This window comes from Physeter macrocephalus, chromosome 2 (assembly GCF_002837175.3).
Source record: "Physeter macrocephalus isolate SW-GA chromosome 2, ASM283717v5, whole genome shotgun sequence".
In the NCBI taxonomy this organism is placed as follows: Eukaryota; Metazoa; Chordata; class Mammalia; order Artiodactyla; family Physeteridae; genus Physeter; species Physeter macrocephalus.
This window is the reverse complement of record NC_041215.1, coordinates 34,759,496-34,784,567: the sequence shown is the minus strand read 5'-3', so window position 1 is coordinate 34,784,567 and position 25,072 is coordinate 34,759,496. Positions and strand designations below refer to the sequence as shown.

Here is a 25,072-nt window from a genome sequence, read left to right as displayed (position 1 = left end):
CGGACCGGGGCACGAACCCACGTCCCCTGCATCCGCAGGCGGACTCACAACCACTGCGCCACCAGGGAAGCCCCGAACCCACTGTCTTTTAATTGAGATCACACACCTGGTCTCAGGAATTAATGAAGCTCAGGCTCTTTTGTGTCTGTACACAGCAAGAATTCAGTGAGAGACAAAGTGATAGAAGTAGGAGTAGATTTGTTTAGAGAGATACACATTCCACAGACAGAATGTGGTCCAGCTCAGAAGATGAGATGGCCCCAGGGCATGGGTTTGTCTAGGAAAGTGAGAGCAGCCAAGGGAGAACCCCACTCCACAGACAGAGTGTGGACCATCTCAGAAGGCAAGAGGCACCGAAATATGGGGTGGTTAGTTTTTATGAGTTGGGTAACTTTATAAGCTAATGAGTGGCAGGATTATTCCAACTATTTCAGGGAAGGGGCAAGAATGGGCCACCATCCCACTTTTTGACCTTTTATGGTCTGCCTCGGAACTGTCATGGCAACTGTGAGTATGTCATTTAGATGTTAATGTATTACAAAAGGCATATAATGAGGCTCAAGGTCGACTAGAAGTTGAATCTTTTGCCATCTTGGACCTAGTTTTTTCTAACCAGTTTATGCCATATCCTCAAGGGCTATGTCATTCTTTTAAAGGTTGTGCCCTGCCCCCTTCCCTCCTGTTTCAAAAGGTCTAGGAGACCAGTCAACTGGAGCCAGAGTGTGGGCCTGTCCTCCTCCCTTCTCTCCCTCCCTCCTTTCTTTCTCTCTTTCCCCTCAAACCTACATAGCATGTCAAGTCTCCAGCAGCCTCTGTATTAATCTCTGGGGATTTAAAAATGAATAAAAACATGTCCCTGCCCTTACATTGTGGGAGACAGAAATTTATCTGAACAATAGTCTTCTGAATAATAATGCAGAATGTCTATAGTGGTAGAGTAATCCTCAGTCCTCTGGCAGCACAAAGGCAGGAGTGAGGTGGTTTGGGTGGGCCAGGGAAGTTTTCAGGGTGGGAAGGAGCTCCTGTGGGTGTCATAGGAAGAGCAGGTGTCAGGCATGTGGGCCCAGAGAAGTGTGATTCCTGGTAGAGGATCCAGCCACACAAAGGCAGCCCCGGGCTCATATCTGTGGTATCAGGCGTTATAATGGTTGGCTTGGAAACCCTCATCCTTCAGGACTCATCCCCAGGCTGCCTTTGTGTGAAGTTTCCTGTGATTTCCCCAGAGGCCCCAAAATACCAGTGCATACATCTTGCACAGAATGGAACAAAACCGGAGCTCCCAGGGGAGCTGACCTCTTCCTGTTGCCCTCTGAGTTCTCAGCCCACACAGAATGCATTTCCACACATGGTAGGTTTGCCCTGTAGGGTCAGATTACAGTGAGATCCAATAAGGAGCTCAAGTTTGGGCTTTTTCTTGTGGGAAATAAGGAGTTGCTATAGGAGATTATGTGCAAAATGGATGTAAGCAGAGAGGGCAGGGGGTCATTGGAGGAAGAGAACCAGGCACGGCTTCCTTGACATAAGAGAAGCCATTTTGGCCTGAGCCATTTTGGGATCTAAGCCTGGAAACATTTGTCCTTGAACAGGTCTCAGTAATCAGTGGTCTTCAGGAAAGCAAGGGAATGCAGGAACAAAGGAAAAGCAGTCAAGAAACAATAGTTCAGTGATAAAACAGAGTCCTAGTTCCTCCTCAAGGGATACACATCGCAATCTGATACAGTCTTTGAGTTCTGCAGGAACCAAGGTCCCCACCCAGCTGGAGGATGGAATGATGATGTTGACCTTCCTGACTTCTGTCAACTAAAGCTTGGACTCTGTCCACCTTTGCCCCACTTCTATGCTGAATTCTCCTCTGCTCGAGCCCCTTCATGAACATGCACGTACCCTTAGCTTAAAGGGTCCCCAATTTTGCTGTCTGGGGAGACACTGCTTTGGGAAAGATCCCCGGTGCTCTCCTTACTTGCTGCAAGTAATAAATGCTTCCTTCTGATCTTTGGCTTGGTTGTGTCTTTTGGCTCCAGACCCACCTAAAGGTTACCCAGTTTTTGGGTTAACAGGGACATTGTCAGATTTTATGTTACAGTGATTTTTTGGGGGGGGGGGGCACGTTACACTGGAGGCTTGGGTCGCTGGGCTGGCTCTTACCTCCTGCTCTGATCTGACACTTTGTGTCCTGAGCCTTTGTGATGGGCAGGAAGGGACAAGTGAGGGATTGGGTGTCATCTCAGGGAGGGAGGAGCAGGGAACAAAGGCCAGGAGGATGGATCTGAAGACACATATTAAAAAAAAAATTCCTCAGGATGCTTTGGGCTGAAAGCAAAGAAGCTCCAGCTGCAAATGGCTTTAAGAAGAAGGACTTGTACAATATGCTGAGGCAGAAGCAGAGCCGCGAGTGGTCTCAGAGTTTGTGCACTAGCTCCAGACATCCTCGGAGACCCAGCCATATTCCATCGTTCCCCTCAATCATGCTCTCCCCACCAGTGGTTGTGTTAGGGGAACCACTGACTGAAACCGCCCATCCTGGCCAGGCCCGATAGTAACCACTTGCATGAGTTCTCTTACAACAGGAGGTCCTGGTAAGGAATGTGGAGCTAACAAGCTACCACCAACCACAAGAATTCAGCAAAGGTCAAAAGGAGAGAGGAGATGCCAGTCCATACATCCTACCAACCTCCCAGAATCCTCCTGGCTGGAATCCATCTCAGCTGAACGATGTGTGCGCCGCCAGGAAGGAGCCTGTGTCAGAATGATTGGCCAGAGACAACCCAGAAACTAACCCCATCACCATAAAACCCGAGACTGCGAGCCACATGGCAGAGCAGCTCTCCTGGTTTCCCTTACCCTCTTGCTCTCCACCTGGGCTCCCCTTCCCAATAAAGTCTCTTGCTCTGTCAGCACATGAGTCTCCTCGGACAATTCATTGCTGAGTGTTAGACAAGAGCCCACACTCGGGCCCTGGAAGGGGTCCCCCTTCCTGCAACAGTTGAGGGAAGACAGCAGAAGAGAGGGTGCCTTCTCAGCCACTCTTTATAGTAGAGAAATCCTCCTTCCCCAGGAGGCCCCGGCAGAAGTCCCAACATGTTGTCATTGGCCAAGTCTGGCTCCAGTGCCCAGAACTCCGCAGGCAGCGTGGGAAGGTGGGGTGTGCCATTCTCTGCCACTGGAGCCAAGTGGGCTGTGCACGTGGAGAGCAAGGCGGGGAGGGGTGGCCCTCAGTCACATCCCACACACCAGCAATCCTGCAGGGTTCATTTCTGTGTCTCCCCGTTGAGATTCACAATGGAATTCTCACAACAACAGGGAAAATCCTTTTAAAGGAATAGGGGTGCTGAGGAGCCAGCATCCTCCATCACAGCTAGACTCCGTGGGTCTCAGGAACAAACCACTGAGTGTCTGGTCCATGGTCCACTAAGATGGAGAAGGCTGCTGATCCTCTAGGAGGAAGAAAGGGGGCCCCCAGGGTACTTCCTTGGGATCGTGAGTGAATCAGGGGCTTAATCAGCCACAAGACAACATTCTCAAGTGGCAGTGCTAAGCCATTAGGTGCAGCTGATAGCTGCCTGTTTTTGAGAGATGCTAGGAGCCAGGCAGTGAGGGAGCTCTTTGCATGCATTACCGCTAATCCTGACCGTGCACACGTTACCCCTACACCTGACTTGCCAATAAGGACTAAAGGTTTCCTGTGACCTGTTGACCATCAGCCCCTTCTCTGTTCTCTGTTCTCTCTAGCCGCCACCCCCAGGCTCTCCGTGTGACCGAATTTGCATAGGTGCCTGATTTCTCAGGAGTTGCTCTTATTTTAGGCTCTCCCTGGTCTAGGAGCTCAGCCTGGAGCTGCACAGGTATCCTTGCTGGTGTTTTGTTTTGTTTTTCACTATTGTTGGTGTTTTCTGTGAGCGTTCGGGGGACTTTAGCAGCCGGTCCAGTGCCCATGGAGCACGGGCCCCCTTAGGTGAGGAAGGGGAGGGTGTTAGAACTGCAGTCGCTCTGCGGGGTGCTGTTGAGAATCCCAAGACCAACCTGGCCACGCTGAGTCTCAGGCACATGCGCAGAATATCTAAGGAGGAACCTCGTTGGGTCCCGCGTGGACTAATGGGGGATGAGGCTGAAAGTGAGAGCTGCTTTTTGGTGTAAACTTTCTGAATTTTGCAATTAAAATTTTTAACCATGCGTATCTGTTCCTTTTTCCAGCTCACTCAATCAGTTAAACAACCAATAAACAAACAGGCACTACTGTGTCCAGAAGCCCTTCCCAGGGGTCTTCTTCTATGTCAGCCTGTGACCCTGAGATCCCCTGCTGAGTCTCTAGGGCCCCAACACAATGTCAGGAAGAAAAGCCACAGCACCCTGTCCTGACCTCCTGCCCTGGCTCCTCTCATACATGTCCTGGGTGTCCCCTAAGATGTTCTTGACCCCTGGGCAGATGGCCTCTTACACAACTAGGCAGTATACCTCTCTTTGGTTCATCTCTTCTTTTCTAGGAGAGGACTTAGGCTTTACGGCAAAACTAAAAGTTCCACTGAAAAGTCTGCCTCTGTTTGGAGAGGCCCAGTGGCCAAAAGACAACTGAGAAAGTGCTGGTAGCCCCAAGACTGCAGTTTTTTACATTTCACATGGGTCCTGGAGCTGAGGGACCCGGGAGGTCTTAGAGTGCAGCCAGCCCACTGTACTGATGAAGACATTGAGGGTCACAGGGGAGATAGGGCTGGAACTTGAATTCCACTCCCCCCACCCCCCCCCGCAGAAAACCCTGGTGGACCCGTCATGGGCGGGGCTCTTGGCCCTGACATCCCCTGTGCTCTGGTTCCACCTCCAGGCTCCCCTGGGGGCCGTGTAACTGAGCCTGGAGTGGGCTCCAGGGCAGAGTATTTCCGGGGTGGGTGGGAAGGGATGAGAGATCCAAGTCTGACCTGGGCAGAGGTTTGACAACTGGAAGGTACTGCATGCAGCCCCGCAGACCTCCCCCACAGGGAAGCTGCGGCGGCGTTTGCGGTGGGTGCCAGCTCTGAGGGGGGCAAAAGCAGGAACTCTTTGAGGTGGGAGCCGGCCGGCCCTACAGGCTCGTCCGCAGCAGCTCTCAGACGGAGGCTGCAGGTCTGCAAGAAACCAGGTTCAGCTAGGGAGTGTGAAAGGCACCCCGGCGGTGCTTGCTGAGGCTGAAACAGCGCACTGTCAGGCATGGGTCCAGCTGACACTCTGAGAGTCAAGAGTGCTGAGCACCGGACTGCATCCTGCCATGTCCTCCATCTGCTTCCTTTTCCGCCTTTCCATGGTTCTTCAGGGCAGTGCTTCTTAATTATGGGTGATGTCAGAACCTCTAGTGGGGTTATTTTCCCCAACATTGACCTGCCAAAGCCCACTTCAGGGATTCTGATGCTGGAGTCTGAGGTGACAATTTTGAAATTCCCCCTGGGCGATTCAGGTGAATGAGCCCATGGTGCTCAAACTCTGCCTCTTTCACACAAGGGGGGCGGGGGGGTAGGGGAAGGGGGCAGGGCTGAGTGGGCAGAGCACCGGCTCAGGGCTCAGGATGTGAATCTCCGCCTTTGTCCCCTTATCTCTGCCCGGAGGGCCAGCTGCTCTCAAGGTCCTACCTGAGCCTGTGCAGCTCACCTGGAACGCACTCTGCTCATTTCCGTGTTCAACATTCTTTCAGCTGCAAAGTCTGACGCTCTTCATCCTTCGGAAACCTCCCTGCTAACTTCCCTCCACCCCCCTGACTTCCTACCACATTCACAAACTACACCCCTGGGGGGATATTCGCTACGCCCACTTCACAGTTTAAAGTCAGGGGCCTCTTGCCTCTTATTAGGTCCTGTTTCCATTTCCTAGAACATCTAGCTAAGGGTTATACTTATTGAGCAAATGAAATAAGAAGAAATGAATATCCATGGGAATGAAATGTAGGTAGAAAGAGCAAATGAATCAAGAATGAATAAGTGATTGCAGACTCTCCCCCACTCTGCTGAAAATAGCCCAAACCTGGTCACTCTCTCATATTCTTTCCCAAACCTCTTCCTTCTTTGTAAGGTGGTTGAGGCTGGGGGTGACTTAATTTTTTTTTAAATTTTATTTTATTATTGAAGTATAGTTGACTTACAATGTTGTGTTAGTTTCTGTCATACAGCAAAGTGATTCAGTTATACATATATATATATATATTTTTCATGTTCTTTTCCATTATAAGTTATTACAAGATATTCAATATATTTCCCTCTGCTATACAGTAGGTCCTTGATGTTTATCTATATACAGTAGTGTGCATCTGTTAGTCCCAAACTCCTAATTTATCCCTTCCCCCACCTATCCCTTTTGGTAACTATGAATCTGTTTTCTATGTCTGTGAGTCTCTTTCTGTTTTGTAAATAAGTTCATTTGTATCATTTTTTTTAGACTCCACATATAAGTGATATCATATGATATTTGTCTTTCTCTGTCTGACTTACTTCACTTATTATGATAATCTCTAGGTCCATCCATGTTGCTGCAAATGACATTATTTCATTTTTTTTTACGACTGAGAAATATTCCATTTTATATATATATATATATATATATATATATATATATATATATATATATCACATCTTCTTTATCCATTCATCTGTCGATGGACATTTAGTTTGCTTCCATGTCTTGGCTGTTGTAAATAGTGCTGCTATGAACATTGGGATGCTTTTCGAATCAGAGTTTTTTCTGGATATATGCCTAGGAGTGGGATTGCTGGATCATATGGTAGCTCTATTTTTAGTGTTTTAAGGAACCTCCATACTGTTTTCCATAGTGGCGGCTCCAATATACATTCCCACCAACAGTGTAGGAGGGTTCCCTCTTCTTCACACCCATTTCACCATTTGTTATTAGTAGACTTTTTAATGATGATTATTTTGACTGGTGTGAAGTGGTACCTCACTGTAGTTTTAATTTGCATTTCTCTGATAATTAGCAATGTTGAGCATCTCTTCACATACCTATTGGCCATCTGTATGTCTTCTTTGGAGAAATGTCTATTTAGGTGTTCTGCCCATTTTTCTTTTTTTTATTGGGTTGTTTGTTTTTCCTTATTGAGTTGTATGAGCTGTTTGTATATTTTGGAAATTAATCCCTTGTCTGTTTCATCATTTGCAAATATTTTCTCCCAGTATGTAAGTTGTCTTTCTGTTTTGTTTATGGTTTCCTTTGTTGTGCAAACTTATAAGTGTGATTAGGTCCCATTTGCTTATTTTCGTTTTTATTTCTATTGCCTTGGGAGACTGACCTAAGAAAACATTGCTATGATTTATGTCAGAGAATGTTTTACCTCTGTTCTCTTCTAGGAGCTTTATGGTGTCATGTCTTATATTCAAGTTTTTAAACCATTGGAGTTTATTGTTGGGTATGGTGTGAGGGTGTGTTCTAACTTTATTGATTTACATGTGACTTTCCCAACACCACTTGCCGAAAAGACTGTCTTTTCTCCATTGTATATTCGGGTGTTCTTTGTCAAAGATTAATTGACCGTAGGTGTGGGGGGTGGCTCAATTTGATTTGATTTGATCTGCTTTGTACTTACTGTCTGAATCTAACCAGCTCAGATAGGCCCCTTGAAGCCCCCCATTTGATCATGTTTGCCCCCTTCTGTTGCTCAGCAGTTGGCCTCGTTATACATCTGGGCGTCGTCTGCTCTTAGGGCATTTGGGGTGACATTCTCAGGCCTGAGATTCCACCAGCAGATTACCAACCTTTTCTGCTTGCTTATTCCGGCCGGCTGTTACCAGTGCTGGCTGAGCTATTTATACTTTGTTGGTCAGCTGCCTTGGAACAATGCACAGTGAGCAGTTTCATCCCTTGGCTGACTTCTCTATACTCTGTGTGATGGAAGGAAGCTTGAGAGGAGGTGGGGTTGATGGAGCCCCAGAGTTGGCACCCAGATCTGTAATGCTGCAGATTGTCCAGCACCTCACTATCTGGAAATCATAGCTTTTTCACTCCTAAATGCTGTGTATTCCTTGACCAATACATCCTGAGTCTTTTCAAGTGTACTAAAGGATTGAAGTGGTCAACAAAGGCCTTGGAATTGGGGATACTGCTAGGTTATCTCAATGGGGTAGTGACAGGTAGAAACCTGTGGGAGAGAACCAGGTGGCTCTTCCAGTTCATAGACCTGAGGTTAGATGCAAGAGTCCAAATGTGGTGCCATCACCTTTATCCCTTCCATCCCTATCCCCACTGCCTCTCTGCTGCCATCAGACACCACGATCACCACTATCAGAACCCATCCTAACCCCAAGACTCTCACCATCACCAGTGCCACCACCACCATTAACACCCCGTCCCATTCCCAAGACTCCCTCCAACACCACAGCCACCACCACCAACACTCCATCGCAATCCCAAGACTCCCACCATCATGAGTGCCACCACCATCATCAATACCCCCTCCCAACCCCAAGACTCCCATCACCACCACTGCCACCACCAACACTCCAACCCAACCCCAAGACTCCCACTATCACTATTGCTTCCACCATCACCAGTGCCACCACCATCATTAATACCCCCTCCCAACCCCAAGCTGGGAAAGTCACCACCCTGCCATCATCATCAGCAGCAGCACCCACCCCAATACCAAGGCTACTGCCACTACCATAACCATCAGCAGCCCTGCCCCCACCTCAACCCTAAGACTACTATCATCACCACCACTCCCATTTCCATGGTCGTCTCAACTGTCTTTACCATAATGCCTGTGGCTGAAGGGCTGGAGGGCCTTTCCCATACCACATACCTTCCTAGGCTTCACTTTCCTTTCTGCATTTCCCTGGAGGTGTTTGTAAAGCCAACTGCATTTGTACAGTGGGGGGTGTGTGGGCTCATGAGGTAGATGGGACTGGATGATAACACTGGTAGTTCCTATTGGCTCTAGACGGCACAGTACCTTGAATTCTGTACTCGTCAGTGTGAACTTGATGTCCAGGTTAGTTTTCTGAGTTCAGAGAGCTTCCTGAGCAGAAAGTTACATTAAAATCCCAAGAACCACAGGAGATTGAAAGTCAAGGGCTAGTCAACCAATGGACACTCACTGGACTCCTGTAAAGGAGTGATCTGAGGGAGGTGGGCAGGGAAAGGCAGGCACAGTGAGCAGGGCAGACTGCGAGGAGGTGACCTTTGAGTGGGAAGGAACCAGTCATTTGTAGATCGTGGGACGAGTGTTCCCAAAAGAAGTGTTAGCAGGTGCAAAGGCCCTGAAGTGGCTCAGAGCTTAGCTTTCTTGAGGAATAGAGAGGCACTGATGGCCACTGTGGGCTTGTGCCTTCTCATTTACTAAAGAGTGACATAAGACGTTGCAAGGGTTAAATTAGTAATATGTCCTCAGCACATGCTATCTTACTTAGCACACATTTTGTACATATAAACACCGAGACCCACTGTTATTACACTTATTTGCCTTTTAGAAACCTTTACCTCTCTTCCTCCTCCGCCTTCTTCTGGCAGTTCATGGCTGGTTTGGGGGGATGTAGTGACTTTTTTGAAGTAGTTGAGTGGGTCTGGGAAAGCACAGGATAGTAGGTGAAAAGCAAATTAGTACATTCCATTCGTTTAGAAATGGTGAGAAATCATACTGAGGTGGGCAGGCCAACACTGCTCGATAAACAAGACGTATGAATCTGTATTCATGTCCTACCAGATCCTACTAGTGAAAACATACCTCTGGGATATTTACTGTTTCCTGAGATATTATGATTCTACCTCTTAGAGACTTTTTTCCCGTGTTCTCAGAACAGGGAATTAGACATTCCCGGCCACACACCTCCAAGACACACAAAACAGGATATTTACCTTTCATAAAAAAATCCTTGGGCTTCCCTGGTGGCGCAGTGGTTGAGAGTCCGCCTGCCGATGCAGGGGACACGGGTTCGTGCCCCGGTCTGGGAGGATCCCACGTGCCGCGGAGCCGCTAGGCCCGTGAGCCATGGCCGCTGAGCCTGCGCGTCCGGAGCCTGTGCTCCACAACGGGAGAGGCCCGCGTATTGCAAAAACAAACAAACAAACAAATCCTTGTGTTTTAATTCTCCATATGTAAAATATAGATCCCAGAGTCCACCTTCTGTAAAAAATACAGAATCCCCTGCTTTGAGTACTAACTGCTGACCTTGAGTTTGAATTATTGGTGGCCAGGATAATGGAACATCCTAGAACAGCTCTTGCAGGACCAAACACTCAGCAGGGCCAAGCCAGCATCACATTTAGTGACCTGGGTAGAATATAAGAGTTGTCAACTATTCACTTCACAATGACATCTTCACCTATATTCTTTTGGCACAGATTTTTTTGCTTGTTAATCATGTAGGATCAGTCTTTCCTTCCACAAAGTGACATGCTCTCTCCCAAACTTCTTGAAAAGCATGGACCTCTTGGCCTAGCTCTTTATCTTATACAAGAAGCAGTGGAGAGGCAGTGATAATGGCAGGTGACAAGGGTGTCGGGAAGGGAAGTGATGAGGAGAGGGAAAGCTGGGGTCAGACAGGAGAATGAACCACCTAAAGCGGGCAGCCATCGCTTGCTTCTGGCAAGTCAGGAGAGACAAACGGCCAGAGTTTCTGGCTGTTCTAATTTTCCAAGGGAATCCAAAAATCCAGATATTTTCTGGTATGTCTCCTGATTTTTAAATATGGGCAAGTAATTCGAAGTTTTAAGAAACCCTGTGCAGGGCTGCATCGAGAGGTCCACAGTGGAATGTGGAACTCTGTTCTGGAGGGTGAGAGGGGAAAGATTGCCAAGTGCCTCTCATCACTTTTCCGTGTGCTATCCACAAGGACAGAGCCTGTGCCACCTATATTTGTGGGTCAGCTTATCCCGGTCCTCCACAGAATTTCACTTATAACACAGATTCCATGAACTTGGTAGAGGGTCCCATGTGAATCACAGAGGAGGTGGGCGGGGCCTATCCTTGAAGAAGCTGGTGGGTGCTGGGCTGGGAGGGTCTGGGAAATCCTTGATGGCAAGAAACAGAGGAACTCTGCCTGTCATGATCTGAGTGCTGCGTCCTCCCAAAATTCATATGTTGAAGCCGTAACACCCTGTGTGGTGGTATTTGGAAAGGGGGCTATTGGGAGGTAATTAGGGTTAGATGAAGCTGTAGGGGAGGAAGGATTTTGCCTCTATTCTCCTGGGTTTGATAGCTGGGTCTACAAAATAAACTTACAACAGGCAGAAAAGGTATGCACATTTATTAATTTTTAATATCATGTGCCTAGAGCATCACATAAAAAAAGTGAATACTCAGAAGAGCGGTGAGATTTGAGAGCTTATATACTATTTTAATAGGGGAAGGGGAGGAGGGGTGGAAGCCACTTAGAGGAGAGTAAGTGATCTTCAGGAAAGAAGAATGGGACCCTAGAAGCATCGATGGGAGGTGTGATGGTTTGTGACTGCCTGTCTGGATGTGGTGTAACTTCCGGTCAATTCCCCTATAAGGAGTCAATTCTCCCTGGTTGATAAACTCCCACGGAGGAGATCTGTGACAATTGCGTTCCTTTTGGAGGAGGCTTGGTCTTTAGACAGATTAAGGGAATTCAGAGAAAGCCTCTCTCTGCATTTGCTATTTTTCAAATGTCTTCAGCTCAAAATATTCAATATGTCAAAGGGGCATCTTTTGGGGTGGCACGTTCTGAACACTCCTTCAAGGACAGAAGAGTGAGGCCCTCAACACTGAATGGGAAGAGACACTGTTTCTTGGTCACACATCAAGACTGCAGGTCCTCACCCAGAACTCTGGGTCCTGGTAATGTGCTCCCAGCAGGTTGGTGTCCCAGGGCCTTCTGTGTGCCTGGAAAAGGCAAAGGCTGAGGGAGGTGATGAGTACTGGGAGCCGAGCTCTCCAGTTTCTGGGAGAAGAATTCCATGCAGGTTCAGGTCACCCTGGGGAGGGGTAACCTTGTGAGGCTGAGGTTGGGACTCTGCAAACCACATTTCTGCTTAGCCAGCTACTCCTTGTTAGGATCTGTCCATCTTGGGCACTGCAGTGCAACTGCGTGGCTGGAGGGGGAGAAGGGGCTGCCTCCTTATCCCCTGTGGTCTCCCGGTTCCTGGGAGAATCTCTTGGCAATGCTTCTTTGCCAGAGTGGCGACAGTTCCCTCCTGTGGCAGCAGCCACAGCCAGTTTGCAGTTTCCCCCCCTTTCAGAACCACCCTAGTCTTGCCTTCAGATTCTACAGCATCATGGAGAGCAGCACCCTCCTTAGGTCCCAGATGGCAGGAGCCCTCCGGTGGGCTCAGAGACCCCGGCACCAATGGCCAAGATTAGGAAGTCCCAATAAAGATCAAGATGTATAGAAAATGCATTTTTTATTTCCTCAGAATTCCAGCTTTTCTCAAACAAGCGCAATGTTAGTTCTGTCATAAATTAGGTTTCTTGTATGTGTGGGTCTGTTACTTGGCTCCCTCTCCTTTCCATTTGTCTGTTCCTCTCCCCCTGTACCAATACCTCATGGCCTGATTACTGGAGATATAGAATAATTCTTAGTATCCTATGATCAGTTAAGTCTTCTCGCCTAATTTTGCTTCTTCAGGACTATCTTGGTTATTCTTACTCTTTCCACTTCTATGCAAATATTATTGATAGAAACAAATATTAGAAACAGATCAAGTTACACAACCACAAACCCAACAGAACACAACAACAACAACAACAACAAAACATACATCTCAACCACTTCTGTGTTTTGATTGGAGTGTGGCAAAGACATACATCACTGAGGTTCTTTAATGTCTTTTAATTAAGTTTCTAATTTTGTCCATAGAGGTCATCTACTTCCTCTCTTAGATTTATTCCTATGGACTTCACATTCTCAATACAATTTTCAATGATACTTGTAAAAGTCAATTTTTTAAACATTTGTTGTTAGTATAAAGAAATGCAATTTTAGAAACTGACCTTTAATTCAGTAATCTTGCTAAACTCTCTTATTAATGCAATGATTCATCTGTAAATCCTTTGGGTTTTCTGTATTATCAGTCATGTTGTCTGCAAGTAATGACTGTTTTGGTTCTTCTTGTCCAATGCTGACAACATTTTCCCCCTTGACTTTCTCTGCCCTCTGGTACCTCCAGTACGATGTTCAGTGTAGGTGATGACAGTGAGCCTTTCTCTGTTCCTAATCTTAAGGAAACACTGTTATAAGTTCACATTATCAGGTTGAGTAAATTTCCTTCTATTTCTACCTTGCTAAGAGTTTTTATAATGAATACATGCTAAATTTTATCAAATGCTTTTTCTGCATCTTATAGATAAGCCTATGACTTTATTTCCTTTGATCTGTTAATGGATGGCTTTCATTTGTTGATTTTTTAGTGTTAAATGAATCTCACACTCCTAGAATAAACTCAATGTGGTCAAGATAGATAAGCTTTCATATGTTTTGCTGAATTTAGTTTGTTAATATGTTTATAGGAATTTCTTACATCTACATTCATGAAAAACAGATTGTGTGTAATTTAATTTTCATATACTTCTGTGGTTGGATTCTGGTATCCGGTTTACACCAGCCTCGTAAAATGAGTCTACTGCCTTTTCTCTGGAAGAGTCAATAAATTTAGGATTCTGTATCTCTTGGATTCTTGGTATAGTTCTGGTGGTCTCTCCGTGGGAAGGTTTTAACTGTCGGTTCGGTTTCTGTAATGGTTATAAGACCACTCAGATTTTCTGTTTTCCCTTTTTCCTTGGTATTGGTAAGTTACATTTTTATGATTTTGCACATTTCATATAAGTTTTAACTTTATTGGTATAATGTTGCTCATAGTGTCCTTGTATTGCCTTTTTAATATCTGCAGTATTTAAAGTTATGTTTTCTATTTTACTCCTAAATTACTTACTCATGCTTTTCTCATGTTTTTCTTGATTACTTTTGCCTGAAGTTTTAAAATTGACCTTTTCAAAAGAGCCAATTTTTGACATTATTTCTCTCTCTATTGTATGTGCTTATTTTTCATTAATTTTTGCTTTTGCCTTTGTATACTCTTCTTTCCACCCTCTTTGGGTATATTGTATTGTTCTTTCAAGTCTGGTGCTTGGTTCATTAAATTATACTTTCTTGTTCCTAATATTAATATTTACTATTTTATCTCTATGCCAAATTAACATTTCATTATATTTTGATATACAGCCTTTTATTATCTTTCAGTTTTAAATGTTTTCTAATATTCATATGATTTCTTATTTGACAGGTATTATTCAGAAATATGTTGTTGAATTTACATGTTTGTTGTTGATTTCTAACTTAATTACATTGTGGCCAGAGAATGTAGTTTGTAAGATACCAGGATACCAATCATTTAAAAGCAGTTGAGACTTTTCTTTCTCTCTTTTTTTTGTGTCTTAATATGTGGACAATTTTTGTAAATATACCATGTGCACTTGAAGAAAATGTGCATTTCTCAACTGTTGAATGCTATGAATATTAATTGATTATCTATCTGTCAACTATCTATCATCTCCCTCTACCTACCTACCTAGTTACCTATAACTATGCATCTATCTGTCTATCTATCTATCTATCTGTCTATCTATCTATCATCTATCTATATTTATCATCTTCTATCTAATCTCTGTTATATCAAGATTGGTGTGTTTTTCAAATCTTTTATATCTCTGTTTTATTAAAATTTTTGTTGCTTATTTAATCTTGCTATTCCCAAAACAGTTGTGTCAATATCTCCTAAAATATTGGGTTAGCCAAAAAGTTCGTTTGGGTTTTTCTGTAAGAATGAACATTTTGGCCCACCCAACAATTCTGGATTTGTCTATTTCTCCTTGCAGTTCTATTATTGCTTTATATATTTTGAAACTGTATTTTCAGATGCTTTCAAGTTTATAAGTGCTGTAGTAGTTTTGGGGGGAATCAATATTTGCATGATTTATTTTTTACTGTTTTATCCTCTCTGTGTCAATATGTTTTAGACTTGTTTCTTGTAAACAACATCTGTTTTACTTTTCTATTTTGACAATATGTTCTTTTAAATGGAGAATGTAATAAATTACATTTATTATAGTTCTGATATAGGGTTTGTTTGTTTTTTTTGACCATGTGGCTTGTGGGATCTTAGTACCCTGATCAAGGATCGAACCTGTGCCCTCAGCAGTCTTAACTACTGGACCACCAGGGAAGTCCCTATATTTCTGATACAATTGAATTGATTTCCAATAACCTACTTTGTACTTTCTGTCTGACCTTCTCTATGTTTATTTTTCTTGCTTTCTTTTGAATTGATTGACTATTTTTCTCACTTCATTTTTGCCTCTAATGTAGAATTTATACATTTTTTTCTGTTATTTTACTACTATTTGTGTTTAACTTACCAAAATCAAATTTAATTAATATTATTGTCATTTTCCTAAACAATACAAAACCCAAGTATATTTTAATTTTAACTCTCCTTTCTAAATATGGTGTTGATGTCCATTATTTCAGTTTTACTCTACTTCTAAGCACATAAGAGATTATTATTCTTGTTTTATAAATTTAGCTTTTGTTTAGATTTACTTATATATTTACCACATTTTTTGCTTATCATTTCATCTTGAGTCTTACACTTCCCATTTAGATTATTTCCTCTGCCTAACGTATTTTAAAATTTCCTTTAGTGAGAGTTTCCTGTTTGTCTGAAAATGTCTTTCTTTCTTTATATTCTTGAAAGATAGTTTTGATAAGTATGTAACTCCAGGTTGACAGTTTTCTCTTTCTCATTGAAAATATTATTTCTTTTTTCAAATGGTTTCCTTCTTTTTTCTGTTGAGGAGGGTTTTTTTTGTCAAAATAATTCTTCATACTTTTAAATTTAATCTATGTTTTCTCTCTCATTTCTTCTGTTTGTCTTCACTGTTAGCAATTTGACTACGATGTGCCTAGGTGTGGGTTCCTTGTATTTATCCTCCTTGGGAATCTGTGGTATTCCTGTACTCTGAAGATCGGTGTCTTTTACTGATTCTGGAAAATTCCCACCTACCTATTGCCTCTTTCCATTTCTCTTCCCCCCTTTTAGAAATCTGATGAAATGTACATTAGATCTCCTTATTCAATCCTCCATTTATCTTTTGTCTCTTGACTTCTCTTTCTATCTTTTTGTTTCTATTTGTCACTTCCTGGATAATTTTTGCTCAGCACATTGTAGATAATTCATTGCATTCTGACTTCCTTTGCTGCTGTTAAGAAGTCAACGACTAGACCAGTTATCCCTTTGGAGGCAATCTCTCTTTTCTCTGATTTTTCTGTGGTTTTGCTAGGATATGTCAAAATGTGAACTTAATTTTGCTCATGCTTCATGGTGCTCAGAGGGCCAGTGTTCTCCAAAGGTCTTGCTTTCTGAACTCTGGGTCTCCCTTCCCAAGTGAATACCTTTACTTTCTCTTACCCAGCCAGAGCTATTTCCTAGCAAACAAGCCAGTCCCTCTCTGAATCTCTGACTTTTTTCTGACACCACAGAAATGTCTTCCTTGCTTTCTCCCTTTCGTGCTTTATCTCTTATTACCATATGTTTAGAATAGGTTATGCATCTAAAGAGGGAAATTGTACCATCTCAACTGGAGCCATTACTTCTAAAAGTATCTATCTAAAAGTATATAAAAATGATATTAAAAATAAAATAAATGACCTTCCCTATACTTTCTGAGCTTGGGGCCGGGATTTTCCTTGTCACCTAATCTGAGAAAGGGATGCAGGCTCATGTGTTGTAGGTGTTTCTGTGTTGGTGGGTGCTAAAGTATTAGTAGGTGAGTGTTAAGGAATTACCCAGGGAGATAAGGTGATATACCCAGGGAAGGTATTTGCATGCTGTTAACTCCTTTTCCAGAGATAGTATATTCTTCTCAATTAGAGACTTTATAAAGTGGTGGGGATTTCAATCACTTTGGCCTGAGGAGGGGGATGATTCTATCTAGTCCATCTCCCCAAATCAGATTAGGCCCATCCCTGCTCAGAATTCTCAAGCAAGTCCCATTGGTGGCAGAGTGAAAAGCACCCTTCATAGCTTGATATTCAAGGCTATTAGTGAGGTTTCTCCTTGCATTCTCCAGGACCCTGGGCATGCCAGACCCATTTATGTCTACTCACCCATCTTTATCTGAAATTTCTTTTTGTTAATTCAATTAACCGGTAACTCAGTAATTCCTACTTACCTTTTCAGACTGACAAGCAGAATTCTTCCTCCAAGAAGCTTTACTTGACCAACCTCTCTCTTCCTTTCTATCCACCCCACCCTTTCTTTCCCTTTCCTTCTATTTTTTCTTCCTCATCCCACTGGACATGTATGGAAACATCCTGTGGTCTCCTCTCTCTATTTAGCAATATGTGTTGCTTTTGGGTTCCTTTCTATCAATGTCTCTGTCTGTGTGACCTGCTTGAGAGCAGACCTTTGTCTCTGTAGACCCAGTGCACACACAGGGCCAGGCACATAGGAGGTTCTCTGCAACATGCTCTGTGACTTGGAATGAAGGCCATTCTCCTACCATGGTGACAGGTGGCACTCTGCCCTCTCAGAGCCCCACAGGTCCTGCTTTGCCAAGGCCAATGAACAAAGCTCTCTGACTTGCCTCCTAGGCAACACAACCTCTCAGTGTTTCCCACTACCCTGAGAACTGAGTGTCTGCATCTAGGTAGGATGTTTCTGGAAGGCAGTACCTTCCCCTCCTCCTTTGCCTCCTCCCATACAAACACCCCTGGGAAAGCAGGGAAGCTGTAAAGGAAAAGATGCCTTATTGTATCTGAGAATGTACTTGCCTGGCCTCTGAGAGTTTACTTGGGAAGGAACTTACATCAGTCAGAATAAATACCAGCTCAGCAGATAGGAAGGCTGACGTGGCTGCCTTGGGGTTCAGATGAGCTCACTCACCTCATGTTAGACAGGGAAGGTCTCTGGGTACTCTTAGAGCAATTCCCCTGCAAGCCCACAAACCCCAGGTTCCCAGAAACTCACTGGAGCTCTTCCATATCAGATCATCAGTTTCTAAAAAACTGTGCAGTGCATGGGCTGAAGCCTGGGTTCCAGTCCTGGCTCTGCCACATTATGCTATGCAATCTGGATGAGGTTCCTCATGTGTCTCTGTCTCAGTTTCCTCATCCATAAAGTGGAGAGAAAATAATAACACTTACCTCAAAGGATCATTGTGAGCATTCAGTGAGTGAATAGGTAATACCTAGTATGTAGGTATTTCTCATAAACTTAGAAATAGTCGTCACTCACCTTCAGTGCATTGTGTTGTATCAGACAAGCCTTCATCCTATCTCTCTCCGTCTCCCCACCTGTTCAGTGAGAAGTTGAGCTGTGTGACCTCTCATGCCTCTAGCAGCTGGAACTCCCGGTTGTCTCCCATCTCATCAGTCCACACCCAGGTAGCGTCCAAATATGGGTGGTATGTCTTTCAAGAAATGCCGCTGGGCATAGGACTAAATTGCTTTCACCTGGTCTTGATTATAGTTTGGGTGATACTCATGTACCATTTCTCTGCTTGGTTCTAAAGACCCCTCCTGGGTAGACAATCTTCACTGGGGGAATTCACACAGGGATTCACAGGGAGGACTCAGCGGGAGAGGTGGGCTGTAAAAATACTCTGCATCTATGAACATGCCACTTCTTGGATGAAGTTCATTTAATTTATGCTGCTTTTTTTTTCTGATTATATATTTTTGGTAGAAGACTTAGAAAATGTATGTGATAGGAGGGAAATATCCAAAAACAGTGATTCCTACCTATTACTGTATGTGAAGAAGCTCTCCTTCAGAAGCCGAGGTCCTTGCAGAGCTCTGGGATGGAGGGAGATGCCTGGTGTGCAGACTCCCAGGGACCGTATGGGCCTTGCAGTACTGCATGTGGCCCCTTTGACAGCAGGTAGACAGCAAGTGGAGGGGCCCATCCTGAGGGCAAAGAGACAAGAGGCCACAGTGAAGATCCACATTCCAAAGGGAGAGGCGTCTCAGAAGAGCTTCCTTGAGTCCTTTGGAAACTTTTCTCATGGGTCTTAACCCTGAGCAGTTACTGTTAATATGCAGGTGAGTTTTCCCATCTTTTCTGTGCCTTTATAGTGTGCTTGTGTTTGCACTGGGTATGTTGTGTATTTTAATGGTTTTCACGTAAAGTTACATCACGAACATTTCCCCAACTCATTACACATTCTCTGCAACATCATTTTACTGCTGCAGAATATCTAATTGTAAGTCTGCATCATAGCACATTTCAACAGGCTGTTGACAGGGGTGAAAGGACCATGGTAGAGGTTTTCTCTTCATCCTGAGCATCTCCATGTCCCAGGGCACTGGCTCATTCTAACAGTTTCATGAAGAAGGGATGGTAGGACTCTGCATCTCCTTTTAACTAATGGGAAATCAGGCTCCAAAAGGGGAGCCTCCTGAATCTGCTCCATGTCATCTCCCAGGAACCAGCTCCTCTTCTTCAGTTAGTTAACAATCAACTGAAAGACCCAACGGGTCCCTTCCATTGTCAGACTATGGCTGGATGTAGGGTGCGGGGCAGGGTGGGGAAGCCCAGCCTGGCTTCAGTGGGAGAGCGTCGTCCTCAACTGGCAATGCCTGCCAGGGACACCGGTGTGGGAGGACTTTCACAAGTACCCAGTGCCGCCTAGATGCCCAGTACCACCCAGGTGCCCAGGGCCGCCCAGGTGCTGGTATTTACAACATAGGTGGAGCCTGCCCCTCTGGTGTCTCTAGGATCCCATTTTTTCTTCTAGCAGAGAAATTAGAAAGTTGGACATAAGTACCCCTATTGGTTTCTGTGACCTTATCTGGACCATGTCCAGTCATTTTGCCTGACTTCAAGCGCAGCCTCTTTTCTGTATCCTAGTCCTATGTGGCCAGGATGGTGTTCTGAACTGCAAAGGGTGTAAGAGCTGAGCCTTTGCAAATTAATGAAACGAGAGACATCTCCCTTCTGTGCCCTCTTGTCTCCACCGTGCCCTCCACCACACAAATATACCTCATCACCTTGTGCTGCTTTCCTGCCTCCGGGCTCTGGTGCCCTGAGTCCTCCACACAGGGAAGAGGGGATGTGTACAGCCTCGCTTTCCCCTGTTTCCCCCATGCCAGCAAGGATATGTGTGGCAGAGAGCTTTGCAATGTTTCTTCCTAAAGAATAAAACTTGAATTATGGCATTTCTGACTTCCTTGGGGTTGAAAGTTTGGGTAGAAGGCCTTCCGTGGGCATCCCCAATGCTGTATAGACAGGCTTTAAGAGGTAGCCCTTCTGAATCCTTTGTTTTTATTTCCCCTCTGGGCTTCTAGCCAGGTATCTTTTGTCCCAGCCGAATTGCAAACATGTCTTTAGGAAGCTGAAGACCTTGGTTCATTCTGTGCAGATTTTAGTGACAAAGGTGGATGAAGAGCCTTCATCCATAAACCCAACACATCTCTTTTGAATTTTTGTTCTGGGGTCCCTAGCATTCTGTACACGTGGCAACCTACAAAGCAACGCAGGGACAGGTAGATTCATAGTTGTGTCCAAAGAGGATTTTGCTTCCATCCTGAGGGATCTGTTATAAGGTGCTTCTCCTTATTCAAGCCTCAACAATTTATAGGCCATCTTTCTCCCCACAGTACACCTCTGATTCACCTCAACATTGGCCACCAAAGTGTTTTGCAAACCAGACCATATCCACACCCTGTTCCCTCCCGTAAGTACCTCCGAGGGCTTTCCACCACCTCTGGGGCAATAACCAGGCTCCACAGTATGGCAGCCAGGCCCCTCATTACCTGGTTCTTTGCAGTCTCTGGGTCCAGCCTCATCCCTGGTCACTTCCACACATGCCTCATGCTCCAAAAATAACAGCTCACTTGAAGTTTCTGGAACTCACCTCTATTTCTCTGCATCTTTCATCCCTGCACTAGGCTGACTCCTTCAGAAGCAGGCTCAGAAGTCCTCCTTCAAGAATCCTTCTCTCAAGGACTTCCCTGGTGGTCCGGTGGTTAGGACACTGAGCTTCCACTGCAGGGGGCGTGGGTTCGATCCCTTTCAGGGAACTAAGATCACGCAAGCTGCATGGTGAGCTTGGATGGAAGCTCAGGTCCTTCTCTGACCTCCCACAGACCTTTTATTTTCTAATTGAAGTATAGTTGATTTACAATGCTTTGTTAGTTTCAGGTGTACAGCGAAGTGATTTAGTTTTATATATATATATATATATATATATATATATATATATATTTTTTTTTACATATATTTTTCCCATTAAAATTCCATATTTGTATACCCTAATCTGTGAAATGTCTAATTTGTTCAGTCAGTCAATTAGTCCATCCCTACACCATATTTTTTAAAAATTTTATTGAAATATAGTTGATTTACAGTATTGTGTAAGTTTCAGCTGTACAGCACATCAATTCAGTTATATATATATTCTTTTTCAGATATTTTTCCCTTATAGGTTTATTACAAGATACTGAATATAGTTCCCTGTGCTATACAGTAGGTCCTTGTTTATCGATTTTATATATAGTAGTGTGTATATGTTAATCCCAAACTCCTAATTTATCCCATCCCCCCTTTCCCCTTTGGTAATCATAAGTTTGTTTTCTAGGTCTGTGGGTCTATTTCTTTTGGTAGCCTTCCACTGTGGGCCTTTCACAACCTGAGCCTATTCAACACGTTCCCTGTGGTGGTGGGTGTCCTCCAGAGCAGTGGAGTCCTGATAGCCTCTAAATCTCTGGCATTGTGCCTGCAGCGTAGTATAAACTCAGAGAACACTTGTGGAATGAATGAAGGTGTTTCACTCCCTGGATGGTGGGGTCTGGGTGCTCACCATCATTTTGTCCTAACATCTCCACTTGTCACCCTTAGAAAACAATATCTGATGAACAACAGCTGTGGACTAAATGGTCCTTCCCTGGATGACAGTGTGTTTGCCTCTGAGGCATCGAAGGGGCCCACAGGGTGCATTATCTTGACAGGGTGAATGCAGAACTCTTCCCTAAGTCCTTTTTGACTTGAGAGAAAAAGAAGAATTCCAGCTAGTTGAAAAATAAGAGTTGGCTGAAGTGTTTGGCTCGAAGTTAGAGACGGGGAGGTCTGTATATCTTAAGCATCCTTGGAGATCTATCATGTTGGCAAGAGAGACCCTCTCCATCACAGGACGACCTCAGAAACAGAAGCTGGCAAATTTCATCCAAGCTCATTGCCAGGGCTCTGGATTTATGAATTCGCCCATGAACTAAGCCTTCCCACCGTGTCTGCCTCTATTTGCGATAGCAAAGCAGCAAAAACAATCACACCCGCAGCCGTCTCCCTCATACACTAACAAAGAGGGGCAGAAAAGTCTTCTACTTTAAACTCCCTTATGTGTCTCAAGAAGCGGAAGATGCTTTCTGGAAATTCCCTGGTGGTCTGCTGGTTGGGACTCCATCATGCTTTCACTGCTGTGGCCCGGGTTTGATCCCTGGTGGGGGAACTAAGATCCCACCAGCCACGCAGCACGGCTCGGGGGGCGGGGATAAAAAAGAAGCGGAAGTTGCATTCTGATTTGCTGCTGAGAAGGCAGCGGTCCAGCAGTTATACCCTCAGTCCCAGGCATGGGGTTAGGCAGCGCTTACCGTGTTGAGAGACTGTTCTCCATGGGTCTCTCTCATTCGTCACATGGTGTCAGTGAGGCGCAGGCTGTCCTTTGTTCTGGACCATCTTTGCAAGGTTGTTTGTGGAACAAGTGGCCTTGGAGGACGGAGACAGTGTTTCCCTCCAGAGTGGAGGGTGGGCGTGCTTACTGCCCATTATAATGGACTCAGCTTCTCCAAGCCCAGCACTTGCTTCCAGAACTTAACCCACTCATGTGGGCATGCAGCCATCTGGGACCATTCACATTGCCACGTGGGATTTGGGGACAAAGAGAACTGATGAAAAGATGCTGGTGTTCATGTCCCAGTTATGCCATGAGTGATGAAGCCCTCGGTGTCTGAACAAGGACTCCTGTGCCTTCTGTCCACACCCCTGGAAGTGTTACAGAATGACCTGTTAACTCCAAAGCAGGTAAAAGCTCGGCGCCTTCACCGTTTCCAACAAACTTATTGCCTTATTGAATTTTATATTCAAAACACTGTAAAATTAAAATATTTTTATCTTCGCTTTGTTCTTTCGAACTGAAACAGAGAAGTTAAGTAACTCTTCCTGGGTCGCAGAGCTGGTTTGTGTCACAGGGGAGATTTTTTGCTCAACTCTCTCTGATTCCAGAACCACTCTTTCTCCATAACATGTGGAGCTGTTACACTGAAAACATTAAAGTGCCTGTAGGTTCATTGTGGTCTTGGGCCAGTTAAAATCCTCTTGGTCCCTTAAAGCATCCCTGTTGCCATGATGATAAGAAATACAAACAGTTGAGCAGCCTCTCCTCCAAAGGAACATAAACAAGATAAAATCATCATGAGTTCCTTCCATTGCAGGAAAAGTTGTCCTCTAATATTTACATAACAATTGGCTCGAAGCCCTGACCTACTGCCCTTTCTTCTGTGAGAGGATGAGATCCATTTCCCACCCAGCAGGATGGGTTGAGTCATGTGAAATTCAGACTAAACAACAGCGTAGCTGGAGTGAAGGGTGTGCTCAGGGAGACGGACGTCTCGGCCCCTGGGCCGCGTCCAGACCTTGATATGCCCTTAGAACCCTTGTACATTTCCACGGTGCATTGCCACATCCTTATGATGGAGACTGACCTGTTCCTTCAGTGGCTCCCTGTTGCCCATGGGACAAAGGCCATGGTCCATCTCTGGTCTACTGTGCAACTGACCCAAGCCTTGCTTTCCCTCTGAAGCCTTTCCTAAGTCCATGCCATCCCCCAGGTGGAACTGGCCCCTCCCCACTTGGGGTCCACATTATCTATATCGTTTCTCTTACAGCGTCAGTAACACTTTTCCATGTACATTTATGTGCTTATCTCCTCCACAAAGCCACGCACCCTTAGAGTCAGGGCCTGTTATATTCAGCTATGTCACCCTCACAATTAGATAGGTACCTGTTTGTGGGTTGCAGCTATACACTCTGACACATACAGACCTATATGATCCATGTGTTTCTGGGTCTGAAATGTCATCATGAAATATGCTTATTTTTGAATTGAATACTTTTTAAAAGCACAGATCACCCAATAAGAGCGGGTATGAATGACATGATGTCATCTAGTTGGTCATTTTCCTCTTGATAAGAGTGACCTGGGTGGCAAACTTCGGGGGTGCTCGAGGTGTGGGTGAGGTATGATGGACCTGAAAACACTTACTGTCTCTATCTCGCTAATCGTCCTGCCCAGGGCCAGCTCCCATGGCTCTGAGCCCCCTCTGTCCTTGGCCAGTCCTCAGTGGAAATGGGGATGCTGGCACAGGAGCCCAGGCCGTGGCTGGCCGGGCCTGCTGGACGGCGGAGAGCCGGCCTGGGTGCCCTGGCCCCCTGGCATCCCTGAGTCCTGCTGCCACCTGCTTTGCTCCCAGGAAGGACTCCCGCTGACTCACCCCAGCCTGTGGAGGGCAGGAGGCTCCCTTCCCCAGTCTGCTGGCCGGACGGGCCTGCGTTCAGATGCTCCCTTGGCCTTTAGAAGCTGTGTGACCTCCAGCAAGTCCTTCCATCTTGCTGAGCCTCAGCTTCTACAGGTCTAAAGGGAGGACCAGGCGGCCCTCCTGTGAGGTTATGGTGAGGATGAAGGAGGACCATGTGCAAAGAAGCTGGGGTTCACATAAGAGTGTCCCATCTTCTTCCAGCCCTCCCCCCTTCGATCACCCCTCTCTTCCTTTCCCCTCCACTTCCCTCCTTCTTCCTGAATAGCCCTTGGAGACTTGGGGTGTGCATACTTGCTCTTATTTGTCGGGATTATCATCTGTCGCAGGCCCGCTGCCTGGAAGCTCCAGTGCATTGTTGGGGATGGATCAAAGATAAAGTAAACATTCTCCCTGCCCAGTGGGAACATTATTTATTTGCACATCCGTGTGTACTGGTTGTTGCGTGCACATGTCCGTGTCCATTCTCTCACTACGTTGCTCAGCTCCGCTATGGCAGCCTCACCTATGCAGTCAGCCTGTGACCTCTCCCTCTTGGGTGGCGTCTGCACTGAGCCTCCTTG

General features: G+C 45.2%; 1 long non-coding RNA gene across 4 annotated transcripts in view; it reads right to left on the bottom strand.

Annotated features, from left to right (window-relative positions):
• The window catches only part of LOC114487994 (uncharacterized), a 33,326-nt gene extending 10,072 nt beyond the window's left edge, over positions 1 to 23,254 (bottom strand). The window contains exons 1-3 of one of the 4 annotated variants that reach the window (XR_003683633.1): positions 22,569 to 23,254; positions 18,723 to 18,887; positions 9,445 to 9,527 (exon numbers count right to left, since the gene is read on the bottom strand). This is a non-coding gene — a long non-coding RNA (uncharacterized lncRNA). Of the gene's footprint in view, positions 1 to 9,444; positions 9,528 to 9,819; positions 9,973 to 12,916; positions 13,198 to 18,722; positions 18,888 to 22,568 lie in introns of those variants that run through there. The other 3 variants (XR_008618277.1, XR_003683636.1, XR_008618279.1) reach the window with 3 other exon arrangements.
• Between the last annotated feature and the right edge of the window lie 1,818 nt (positions 23,255 to 25,072).